The 12,201-nt window shown below is 34.8% G+C and overlaps 1 pseudogene; it reads right to left on the bottom strand.

Moving 5' to 3' along the window:
- Window positions 1-11,301: 11,301 nt before the first annotated feature.
- LOC111161335 overlaps window positions 11,302-12,201 on the bottom strand; it is a 40,940-nt pseudogene continuing 40,040 nt past the window's right edge.

The raw sequence follows: 12,201 nt of genomic DNA, 5'->3' as shown, positions 1-12,201 counted from the left end.
AGAGAGGCAGGCAGAGAGAGTGAGAGAGAGGAGGAAGCAGGCTCCCCATGGAGCAGAGAGCCCGACATGGGGCTCAATCCCAGGACCCTGGGATCATGACCCGAGCCGAAGGCAGAGGCTTTAACCCACTGAGCCACCCAGGCGCCCCAACAACTATTTTGTTTTTCACTTTCAGTCTGTATTCAACAGTGAGATATTCAAAACTGTATTATAAAATGGGCTCTATGTTAAATGATTTTGTTCAGCTCTAGGCTAATGTAAATATTTCTAAGTATGTTTAACATAGACTAGGCTAAGCTAGGATATTTAGTAGGTTAGGTGTATTAAATGCTTTTTGACTTAGGATAATTTCAACTTACGATGAGTTCATAGGAACTTATCACTATTTTAAGTCAATGAAGATCTGTACTTGTTCTATTAATTGTGGAGAAAAGAGTGTTGAAATCTCTAACTGTAATTGTGGTTTTGTCCATCTCTCCTTTAGATACAGAAATAATCAGAGATGATGTCAAAGGATTAAGTAAAAAGTTGCTAAAGTCAGGGAGAAAGGAAGCAGAGTTCCTAGAAGTTTATATAAAGGAAACAGGAGGGTTATAATAGAAAGATGAAAATAATAGAAAAATAAGCAGATAATTAGAGCTTTCAAAAGAATAATAAGTAAAAGATCACTTAGTGCCAATGGCAAGACATTGATCCAAGAACAGAGTATGGAGAACTTTCCTCTTATTTCCATGAATTAGAGGAATAGTAGGAAGCTTGCCCACTCTTTACCCCTCACTTTTGGTAACTACTAATCTGTTTTCTGTTTCTGTGAGTTCTTCCTCTCCTCCTCCTCATCCCCCTCCTCCAGGATTCCACGTATAAGTGAGATCATCATATGGTATTGTCTTTCTCTGTCTGAATTATTTCACTTAACATAATGTTCTCAAGTTTCTTTCATGTTGTCACAAGATTTCCTTCTTTTTATGGCTGAATAATATTCCAATGTATATATGGAAACACATTTTCTTTATTGATTCATCCATCAGTGGACACTTAGGTTAATCTGTTTTTATATCTTGGCTATTGTAAATAGTTCTGCAATGAAAATGGAGGTATCTTTTGAAGTTAGTGTTTTCATTTTTTTTCAGATAAATACCGAGAAATAAAATTGCTGGGTCTTATGCTAGTTATATTTTTATATATAGTTACATTATATAAATATATATATAATTTACATATATTTATATATAGTTATATTTTTTATATACTTCATACTCTTTTTTATAGCGGGTGCACCAATTTATATTCCCATCAACAGGGGATGAGGGTTTCCTTTTCTCTACATCCTTGCCTTATTATCTCTTGTCTTTTTGATAATAGCTATTCTAACTGGTGTCAGGTGATATTCATTGTGGTTTTGATTTGCACTTCCCTGTTATTAGTGTTGTCGAACACTTTTTCATGTACCTTGTGGCCATCAGTATGTTTTCTTTGTAAACATGTCTATTTATATGCTTGGCCCATTTTCAAATCACATTGTTTGTTTGTTTGTTTGTTTGTTTTGCTCTTGAGTTGTATGAGTTCTTTATATATTTTGGGTATTAGCCCCTTATCAGGTATATGATTTGCAAATATTTTCTCCCATTCAGTAGGTTGCTTTTTCATTTTGTTGATGGTTTTTTGTTTTTTTTTTTGGTGTGCAGAAGTTTTTAGTTTGATGTAGTCGCACTTGGTTTCTTTTTACTTCTGTTGTCTAGCATGATTTTGATTTTTGATAGGGAAAATTTTGAACAATCTAAACATCCAAAGATAGAGAAATGCTATGTAATCTATGGCAAATTTTGATTCAGTGGAATCTCAAGCCATTACCAATGAGGTTTATGGAGACTATGGTAACAAGAACATGCTTAACATACAATGGGAAGTGATAAGATTTTCCCCCCAAATATCTTTTTTTCTCTTGCTATTGTGTACTGGCCATCCGTGTTTTGTTATTTTGTGAAGGTAAAATTGGTGAGTCACACTATTAAAAATTATTGTTGCAAGATATGAACCACTTTTTAAAAGGAATTAAGCATAATTTTTTTCTAATTTAAAAAAATTTATTATATACACAATGGGTAAAAGTAAAATGAAACACTATTTACTTATTTTTTCTAGACTTCTTAAGCTATAATTAACAAATAAAAATGATATATTTAAAGTATACAATGTGATGATTTGATTTATACATACATTGTGCAATGTCTTCCACAATCAAGTTAACTAAGACATTAATTTCCTCATACAGTTACTTTTGTTTGTGTGTGTGTGGGTGTGGTAAGAACATTTAAGATCAGCTCTCTGGGTTCCTGGGTGGCTCAGTTGGTTAAACGTCTGCCTTCACCTCAGGTCATGATCCCAGGGTCCTGGGAGCAAGCCTGGCACGGGCTCCCTGCTTAGCGGGAAGCCTGCTTCTCCCTATCCCTCTGCTCTTCTATCTGCTTGTGCATGTTCTCATTCTCTCTCAAATAAATAAATAAATAAATATTTAAAAAAATAAGAAGATCGGCTCTCTTAGCAAATTTTCACTATAAAATACAGTATTATGAACTTTAGGCACCATGTTGTTCATTAGCTCCCCAGAACTTACTCATTTTAAAGCTATTTACTTTTTTGTGTTGGGCTAATGATACATTTTCAGCGGAATAGTTTGTGTCATAGAGGGCACAGTAAACCTGCCACACTTGACACTATACGGATGACAAACTAGCTGATGCCTCGTTGCTGGAGGGAAAAAAATAGAAGCAGTGAAGTGAATCATGAGTACATTTAGCCTGAATGAATAGTAAGTGGAGAACACAAGGTGCCAGCGAAGGCAAACAATATTGTTTACTGCAGCTGTAAATTAGGAGACTCAGATACTTTATAAGCAAGAAATGGTTATTCTCTTCTTTCTACTCCAGAGTAGAGATTCCAGTTCACTCTGTTTGCCAAAAGCACAGACTTTGGCTGACTTTCATTTGCTTCCCATCTCTGCCACTATTGTTAAACTATATGATGTTGAGCAGGTTAAGTGGCTACTTTGAGCCTTATATCTTCAACTATAATAGAAGGCTCACATAACCACTATAGGGTTGTTATAAAGGTTAAACGATGTGAGGTTCTACTCTTGAGTGTTTAGTACACACAAAATATCCAATGAAAGTTGGATATCCAATAACTAAATCCAATAACTTTTGAAGCTATGTTTTAGTTGTGCCATTTTCTGATGTTAAACCAGTATCTTTTCTAGAAATCTGTGTTATTATCCGTTCTCTCAAAATTTAATATTGTAAACATGAACCGTTCATTTCTATTCAATGAATTTCTATCATAATATTTTTCCAATTTAGAGCATATAATAAAACAATAATAATTTTCAAATTATTTTAATGACCTCTACATTAATTTGAGAATATGAATTATATGGGCCAATAAAAAATCAGTGTATTACTTAAAATTACTGGTAAATAATAATAGAATAATTGAAAGTTATGACAGTGGAACTGACAAGAAATATTGTTTTGTGTTTTGATCATTATGTGGGAACATGAACAATATCAATTCAGAGGGGGGTTGTTGTGTTTTTTAATATCCACTTTGGAAACAATTAGATTTTAGTTACATTAAACAAATGGAATGGGAAACATAATTTCACGTCTCAACTTTTGGCAGACAATATTTGTTGATCATTTTGTGATATCTTGTTCTAACTGGCAGGTTTCAGACTATCAGAGTCAATGTAAAATAAGCAGTAACAATTTTGGGTGGGAAAACAATTTATTAACCCTGGATATATGTACTATTCTTGCACATGACAGGAGGCTCATTGAAATTCTAATATGAATTCCAAGGAAACTTATTTCTATATCTGCCATCATCTTTTAAAAACTGAAGTTAAATATCTGCTCAGATTTTCTTTAGGAACTGCTTTATAAAACTGCTATCAAATGGATATCAGTTACATGTTCTCACCAATCCTTTAGTTCCATCAAAATATAAATGTAATAAAGTTACTACATATATATCCCCATAAAATAAAGGGTTACCTTATAAAGGCAATACTAAGTAGAAAGATGTCTCTTTCACTGTTGGCTGGTTTGATGGTTTACCGAGAAAAGTAGGGTTTATTGAGTGTTCAAACTACTGATCAGTTAAAGTGAGTTACAATTAAATCGAGTTTTGCAATCAGACTCCTTGATATTAAACTTAAAATATTTATAAAACATTTGTTTCCCATTGTTGAATGGAAACCAATTCAGGGATTAAATTCTTGAAAGGAATTCACAAAGAAGAGAGCTCCATACCCATCCTGGTTCTCCTCTGGTTATTTTCCAAACTGTAACACATTAGAATGTTAGAATAGAGTCCAAGTAGAGAACAAAGATCTTGCTGGAAATTGCAAATGAAGTTGGAGTTCTAGGATAGTAACAAATATCTTTGAATGTCTTTTATGATGTACATGCACAGGTAGATGCCAGGCAGCCTGTAAGATGCTGGGAGGCTGAAGAGATGAGGTTTTTAATGCCACACAGTGCTATGGAAATACTGGAAATAGAGCCAGTTTGAGTGACAGTGTCTTGGTAAATATCCCAGCCTTTTAGGCAAGACCAGATAGACTATGCCCACCATAAAATTCAAGCTTCAAAATGATCAAGGCAATTTGCTGATAAATCAACTGCCTGCAAAAACATATTCAACACTTTTTAGTGAAAGAAGTTAAACACCAGAGCTTCCACAAAGTATCTTCAACAATATAAGGCAGAGAATAAAGCAAATTGCTAGAAATGTGAATAATCAGGAGAAAGAGTGACCAATGGCAAAGAGATAAAAGTGGTCAATAGAAACAGAAAGAAAGATGATCCAAATATTATTATTACCAGATAAGGATTTCACAATTCCTATGATTAATCGGTTAAAGAAAACATAATAAAGTGGGCATAATGAATAAAGAAATGGAAAATGTCAACAGAGGTTTGGAATTAATAAAATACTTGAATGGTTATTCTAGAACTGTAAAATAAATATCTGCAGTTAACAACTTATTGAACAAGGTTCATAGCAAAATGGATATAACAGAAAAAGGAAATAGTAAAGGCAAAGGCAGATCAGTAGAAAGTTTTCAAAATGGAACACAGGAAACACATGTAACCATGAATGAGGGAAATCAAGAAACTATTCAAAATGTCTATCATACATATTACTGGAGAACCAGAAAAGTAGGAGAAAACTAGGACAATAACACTCTTTGAAGAAATAATGGCCAAGAATTTTCCAGATTTAATGAAAGAGGATAACCCACAAATTCAAATAGTCAGTAAACACTTAGCAAGATAAAGATGAAGGAATCTACACCTTGGCACATTATAATGGTAAAACCTCTGATAGAAATAAGCAATGAGAAAAATCTTAAAAGCAGTAAAAAAATTATATATTGCTTTTGAAGGAGGATTAATAGAGTTACAGTTAACTTTTTTTAATAGCAAATATAGTAGATGGAATACAATAGAATGAGCTGAAAGAAAACCTGCCATCTAAGAATTTTAGACCCAGTGAAAGTATTTTTCAAATATGAAGGTATGATAACAACCTCTTTGTATGAAGCAAACAAAATCTCTGTTTAATTCACTGTAAGCAGACTTGCAGTAAAAGAAACACTAAATTTCTTCATACTAAAGCAAAGTAATCTCAGATGAAAACACAAGACTGCACATAGCAATAAAGAGTGTAATAAATATAGACTTAAACTGATTATTTAAAACAAAACAATAGTACTAATTCTTTTTTGATTTATATAATGTGAGAATAATATATATGAAAATAATATGTAGAGCTAAGCTTGTGTGAGCATCTTGAATTCTTTGGGAAATGATACAATTATTAATTTAAAGTAGAAATAAAAATTAAAAACAAAAAATTCAATAAAATTGAAAAGAGGTGCAAGGGCCTCATCCAACTCAAATAGGTTTTACTTTTCCTCCTAATAATATTTCCAAAAACTTCAACACTTTCAATTTTGTGGCCATTCCAGAAATAAATTAGGTGAATTCCTAGAATTATTTTTCTGTTCTACTTTGAACCTCAAGACCATATGCATTGAGGAGGCCTCAAGCCTCAGTGCTTTTTAGAGCACTGCAGATTTTAAAACTTAACCTAATGGGCTCCTTTCTTAAAGATTTTATTTATTTATTAGAGAGAGAGACAGAGACAGAGAGAGAGAGAGAGGGAGCGCAAGCAGAGGGGAATGGCAGGCAGAGGGAGCGGGAGAAGCAGGCTCCCCCACAGAGCAGGGACTCAGGGATCATGACCAGAGCTGAAGGTAGACACTTAACCGACTGAGCCACAGGTGCCCCTAACCTAATGGGTAAACACTAACCAATGTAAATAACCAATGTAAACACCTTATTAAAGAAATATGTGCTCCATTTAATTTTTTCTTAACAATTTAACAATGTCTAGTATAACTTATTTGTGGGAGGAACTGCGTATTCCCTCAGGTAAGACATTTCTGTTGTTTTGTTTTTGCTTTGTTGCTGCAGTTCTCATAAAAGTACTGATTTAGTACATAGCAGATAACATTCTTGCTCTTTATTTATTATTATATCAAGGTGAATGTACTGTTATATAAGTTTGTGTAATCAAATAGTATAGCATAGTATCCTCCATAGACACAAAATTAATACATTTCCCATGGCATAGATTCTATAATCTCTTCATACTTTTATTCTTAAATGTCTTTCACTTATTGTTTTCATTTGGAGTTGAATTTCATTATAAACTTCATTATAATTTCATTATAAAGTTTATAGTGGATAAACAATCTGTTCAACTTCTTTAACTTATTTTTCTTCGCTTGTAAACAATACATTAGTGAAACCATTAGGCAACTCCTCCCTAATAATTTGGAATTTCATTTGCTCTCAAAGCTAGACTGAATCATAGCCTCCCAATGGTGACCATGACCTCATTTCAGGAACCTGTAAATATGTTACCTCATAGTAAAAGGACATTTATATATATGTTTCAGGAAAGGATCTTGGAATTGGGAGACTAACATGGAATATCCAGGTAGAGCCAGTGTAATCACAAGGGTTCTTATAAGATGGGGCCAGAGGAAGAGTTGTTATATACAGAGAAGATGTAAGGTTAGAAGCAGATGTCAGAGAGGAGAGAAGAAGCTACACCTTGCTTCTTCTGGAGCTTCAAGCTGGCTTCAAGCTGGAGAAAAGGGTCATGAGCCAAGGAAGTAGATGCCCTCTAGAATTTGGAAAAGATCAGAAAACAGATTCTTCCGTAGAGTCTCTAAAAGGAACACAGAACTGCTAAAACTTGAAGTTAGACTTCTGACCTCCAGCACTGAAAGAGAATAAGTTTATGTCATTTAAGTTACTAAGTTTGTGGTGATTTGTTACAGAAGGAATGGGAAACTAATATTCTCTGTACAACTTAAATTACAAAGAATGCCACGGTGGGTCAAAGGACAAGTAAACATAGCTAAAATGGCTCTCAGGTTACAGTATAGTTGGTCATACTTACAGTATAAGAAAGTCAGGAAGACAATAAAAGTGCAGCTAAGTACCACATATGGCAAGGATTTTACTATTCCAATGAGACTAAACTGAAGCTAGAAGATAAGACTTTTGAGAAACATGCTAACTAGATTTGAATCTTGTCTTAATCTTTTTTTTTTTTTTAAATATTTTATTTATTCATTTGACAGACAGAGATCACAAGCAGGCAGAGAGGCAGGCAGAGAGAGAGAGAGGGAAACAGGCTCCCTGCTGAGCAGAGAGCCCCATGCGGGGCTCCATCCCAGGACCCTAGGCTCATGACCTGAGCTGAAGGCAGAGGCTTTAACCCACTGAGCCACCCAGGCGCCCCTTGTCTTTATCTTTTAATACCTATACCAGCTTCTCTGAAATCCAGTTTTTATTTCTATCTAATAACTGTTACTAGGCTGGTATTCACTGTTCAACCTTCTTGATTCTATGACTCCTAAACTACCCTCATCCAAAGTAGATTTCTCTATAGGTAAAATATATACTGACTAGAGGATTTGAGTATGTCTTCTTCCCAGCCACTAAATTTATCATTATTGATTATTGCATTTGCAGTATTTTAAATAGAATTGACCTTTAGGTAATTGGCTAATTTGGTTCATGCCTAAGAGACATAAATAGAAAATATTACCTTTTCATGCTTGGGAAGAACAAGACCAAGATATAGCTACAAATATGATGTCATCTACATCAATTTTCTAACGATATGCCACCCCTATGTCACAAACATGTGTTCTTTACAATGTGTAAGAGAAAATGCTTTTCATTTTACAAATGTCACCATTCTTCCTCCAGTCAGCTTAATGAAATTTTATCAAGCATCCATTACTTTGATGTAACTATTTTTCTTTCTTCAAGAGATTATATAATTAATAGTAAAAATAGTGGATACTTGGCAGGCATTGTGTCAAACTTGCTGTTAATAACTTCATTTGATAGATAAGGAAACTGAGGTTTGGAGGGAGTGAAGTGACTTGTCTAAGACCACACAGCTGAGGAAAATCAGAGCTAGGATACAAACTTGGTTCTGTGGGCTCCAGGGCCTGAGCTTTCATCATTGGATTATGCTCCCTAATTGTAGAAATCAACTACGCAGTGGGAAACTTGGGCGGCTAATTGTTTCTACCTATCCCCTGGTAAAATTGTTATGTACATTAGCTGTATTTTAGTAACATCAAAACTCAGAAAATCATTTGCCAGGGGAAAACTGAACATTTATTTTATTGCAAGAGGAAAAAATATCTGTTAGTCATAACTTTTATTATAGCCAGTCCTGAAGACAAAATTGAGGAAAAAGTGTTTGAATTTTCTTTAATATAAGAATTTAAGCCTCCTCTCTCCCAGAGATATTTTAGAATGAGCTTTAAGAAGTCAGAGGTAGTGGGGTGTCTAGGTGGCTCAGTTGGTTAAGCATTCATCTCTTGGTTTCGGCTCAGGTCGTGATCTCAGGGCCATGAAATCAAGCCCCACATTGGGTGCTGCGCTCAGGGCAGAGTCTCCTTAAGATGCTCTCTCTCCTCCCTCTACCTCCTACCCCCACTTGCATTTTCTCTTGTTTTCTCTCTCTGTCTCTCTCTGAATAAATAAATAAAATCTTAAAAAAAAAGAGAGAGAGAGATAGTGGGTTATCATTTACAAAACGTAAGTTCAAGAGAACTATCAGCAAACATGATCGTTTCATGGTCATAAGACACAAAATAAGTGTAAATTGGACAGGAAGAATTCTTCACCCCAACAGAAATTAAGATTTCTGTTCTTTGTCTTTTTAAAGCAATTTTATTCAAAAGAGCCCCAAACCTGTTGTCCAAATTTAATTAGATAGAAATGGCTAGCTCAGGGCCTTAACTCTTCAAAGCCCCTGTAACAACAGGTGTGCAGGATTCTTCATTAACCATTGCTTTAAAAAGCATGAAATCCTTGTTATTCTAAGTGTGGTCTTTGGGCCAGCGGCTGGTATCACCTGGGTGGGAGCTTATTAGAGATGCATCTCCATCCCCACCCACACATTTGAAAGCAGATTCTTTTTTTAAGCTCAGGCAATTGGCATGCATCTTAAAATTTGAGATTTCAGTCTCTGATTTTAATTTGCTCTCTAGCCAGAGGTACATCTAAATCTATTAGAGGAGGTATGATACGATTTTTAAAAATTATTTTAAAAATTAGTACTTTAGCAGAGGAAACAGGCTGAAGAGATGTATACAAGAATTCTTGTAAAACTAACAATTACCAAGGGAAGAACACTCAAGCAGTATTAAAACCTACTGAAAAACTTCCTTCTCTTCCATCAAATTTAGAATCAGCTGAATGATTTGTGTTGATCCTTCAGGAAGAACTACATGGCCACATTTCATTCCATTCAGATGTAACTCAGGATCCGTCCATTTAGCTAGTGATTCACTGGGAAGGAAATCATCAACTCTCTCTTTCATCCCTAAAAGAAAAAAAAAATGCACTCATTTCTTCTAGAAATTATTGCAGAGTATGGAGACCTGACCTCCAAAGCAGAGTTCCCTGAGGGCTCATAGCACATTTCTCAAAAGTGGAAAGATACAGAAAATAAAAATAAATTAACAAGATGAACCTTTAATTGTCCTTTATCATTCAGTTAGTCCATTTGAACTCACAGTCAAGAACTGCTTGTTTTATTAGTGTTCATAGGGGACAGTCTCCTCTTTTGAAGCTCTAAGTGCCAAATTCTTTTCTAGGATTTCTTGCAGCAAAGGCAGAAGAGTATAACAGATTCTACCAATCCAGGGTACCCTCATCAGAGTTATTCTCAGGAGCTGGGGGCACAAAAAGAAAGTGTGCTGACTTGAGCTCCTGGCAGAAAGTCAATATTAGTGAAAACCACAGTGTCTAGGCTCAGTAGTGATGGCTGTGGTTTCTTTATAAATTGGTGCTATACAGCAGTTCATGTCTTTCGTTATAGCCTCAAGTCTTTTGGGCAGCTTCTCCCAAATTTGTTTCCTTTCAGTGAGTCTAAGTAAGCTTCTACTGGCAGATGCTGTGGTAGTTTCTATTTGAATTAAACATTTTAAATAGTGTACACCTTCACTTTGCTCTGTCATATGTACTGGGACCAACTCTAGTTTCTTGGCTTTGGGTACTTTCCCTGTGGTGGAGAGCACCATCTCATTCTTCTGCTTAAAAGTGTGAATTTTCCTGGGGTGAGTCCTGATAGGACTAATGATGTGCTAACACTTGCTAAAATTCTATAGTTTGTGTAACAGGTCTTTTTCTGTAGGAAGGAGTTGGGGGAGGGGAGAAGAAGCACCTCATGAAGGTGTTCAGAATTTCAAAAAACATTTCTCTAATATACTGATTCTAAGGCCAAGTTGAATGTTCTTTTTCTAATTGACACCAGTGCCCATCACTTCACTTTAAAAAATTACAGTGTTATTTATAGTTGAGAGTTTTAAATGCTCTTTTATAAATTTGAAAGCCTCTCCCATTGTATTTCATCACATATCAACGGTTTTATCTGATTCTATAGCAAAAAAAAAAAAAATACATATCAGGTACTTGGCTTTGAAAATTAGAGAGAAATTTAGGAAATAGCATATAGATATGGAGTCATGGTATCATCAACATTACATGCTGTACTTTCTCAAAATATTTCCATATCAAAATGTCACACCAAACACAGTGAGGTATTAAACAGCTTAATATAAAACAATATTAAGAAAGTTTGTTTAATATTAAAGACTGCCATTAAATACTAAAAACCCTTATCCCAGGATTACTCATTGAACTGTAAGATCTGCAGAAGCAAGAATTTTGGTCTGTTTTGTTCACAGCTATATACAAAACAAAATATTAATGACAGGCACTCAAAAATATTTGTTGAATAAGTGTGCTGCTTGTCAAAAATATTGATCACTGAGCCTCATCTATGAATTTCTAAAGCAGAATCTCTGTGGGTAGGGCTGGATAATCTGCAGTTTTCACAGCCCTTGAAATAGATTCTGTCAAAACTTGAAAATGGCTCTGCTAAAATTCTTTCAATACTTGTTATCTAGGGAAAACAATTCATTGAACATTAAAGTAACTAGGCTTTTTGCCTTTGTAAGGTTATAGTTAAACCAACATTACTACACTGTTGCAAAAGGGATATTTTGACACAAATTAAGTTAATTGGAGGGAATGTTCCCAGTTGGTGAAATCTTTGTGTCATTGCTCTAGGCTGGAAGAAAGCAAGTCATGATACCAGAGGAGTGGCTTGGTTTCCTCTCTAATGTTGAAGCATTCGTTATTTCTCCATTTATTCTCATCAACACAGATGACTTTAGTGCTCACTGTGTACCTGACACAGACAGTGTGTAAATGAAAACAGATTCAGGTATTAACAGCAGGAGTTGCAGGGAGAAATGAGAAGATAAACAAAAAATACTGCAATGTGTAACCAAACAAACAAACTGAAAATGTGAACTCCTTTGAAAATTTCTCACAAATTTGACAGTGAGGTGGGAAATTTTTTATTAACAAAGATTCTGAGAAGTGGATAGAAAGAAGAAAGTGAAATGGAGTTTTGAGTATATTTTGTGATGGAGGAAAGATATGATCTGAAGAATGAAAGAGCATCATTTAGTAAAAGCAAGTAAGCAGAGGGGGAAAGTCAGAGTGCCAGTTTTGTCCAGGT

The sequence above is a fragment of the Enhydra lutris genome, unplaced genomic scaffold (assembly GCF_002288905.1).
Source record: "Enhydra lutris kenyoni isolate GAN:26980312 unplaced genomic scaffold, ASM228890v2 scaffoldscaffold84, whole genome shotgun sequence".
NCBI classification, from domain to species: Eukaryota; Metazoa; Chordata; class Mammalia; order Carnivora; family Mustelidae; genus Enhydra; species Enhydra lutris.
This window is presented reverse-complemented; position numbering and strand designations above follow the sequence as displayed.